The sequence below is a fragment of the Sebastes fasciatus genome, chromosome 7 (genome assembly GCF_043250625.1).
Source record: "Sebastes fasciatus isolate fSebFas1 chromosome 7, fSebFas1.pri, whole genome shotgun sequence".
NCBI lineage: Eukaryota > Metazoa > Chordata > Actinopteri > Perciformes > Sebastidae > Sebastes > Sebastes fasciatus.
In genome coordinates this window covers 8,289,576-8,291,022 of record NC_133801.1, presented here as the reverse complement: position 1 = coordinate 8,291,022, position 1,447 = coordinate 8,289,576, and positions in this window count along the sequence as shown.

The following is a 1,447-nucleotide window of genomic DNA, read 5'->3' as shown; positions in this document are numbered from 1 at the left end:
CTCTCTGCGAACTTATTTGTATTCATTTGTTTGTTCTTGAATGAGGAGGGAAGTAAGGGATGCACTTGTGTAAAATACATGGTCAAATACACCATATGGCAGTGTTGTAGTACTCGAGATTGTGAATTTGTGAGTACACAGCAATATGATGGTTGGTGTTAAACAGTGTAGGAAGAGTTGTAGTACATAGACTACTATAGTACTACCACTGTGCTCCAAGACAGGAAGAGCAAGTTGTTATCAGCCGCCTCAGCGACGCTGGTGTTGTTTTCACCGTGTGAACCTGTGTGTGTGTGTGTGGGAGAGTCATCATGGGAAAATGTGGTCCTGGAGACACTGACTGGAACTACCACACAGACGGTTTTGAGTACTTTGCCGGGTGTTTATATGTCTTTATTACACAGCTGTGTTGAATACTCGATTCTGATTGGTCAGTCACGGCGTTCTGCTGTCTGTAATTTCTCTATAACAGACCGTTGCTATGGGCGCAGCTCCTATGTCGGACTCTGGCGGACCGTTTCTGTGTGAAAATATTGGTTTCTTCAGTAAATAGCCGTGTAATTAGCGGGATAATGTACAGCTAGCGGGTCATTGCTGTGAAGGAATCCCCTTCAGGGCGATGCCGCACCCTAATGCGGAGCGGAGGGGTTGACCCCGATACGAAGCCTGGGGTCCACCCTCGGGCATTCTTTCACAACAATGAACAGTAGCACTGTACATTATCCCCTTACGTGGACACTGATGCAAGATGCAGTCATGCAACTTTACAGATGTGTAGTTGAGGTCAAATGAAGGTCGAGTTCAAAGATGGACGTGGTCCGAGCAAGGGTTGTGGAAGAAGGAGTGTCGTTGTTTGGTGTCGTGGTTGGTGTGATATTCCATCACAAGATTGGTCTCTAGTTCTTCTTGTTTTGAGTGTTTTATGCGCTTCGTTTCCCTGTTTTTTTCCTTTGTATTTGTTTATAGTGCATTACAAATAGTGCAATATAAGTGATCAATGTGAAGACAAACATAAAACATACGACACTGCAAAAGACAAGCCGGAGAAGTAGACTCAAACTAACCGAAACAAGAGACTCTAACATTGAGCTTTAGAATTTGGGTTCATTCTTTAAAATCTTTTTAATTATAATTCACAAGATGAATTTACATATAATAAGGCAATCCTTACAATTACAAAGTTGTCCTCAAAAATGAGCAGATATCACATCAGACATAAAACATTTACACAGACAATAAAAAAGTCAATAAATCAAAAGTAAGCAGAATAAATCATTAAATCATAACATAACTCTTCATGTAGAGTTGAGTTTCATTATAGTAGCACATGAAGATGGGCGGGGTCTTTAAGAATTTGCCTTATGAATAAAGAATTTGGCTAAAATTAGTAAAACATTCATCATTAGGTCCAGTTTTTTGTCTTCAAATAAAACACCAAAAATAATAC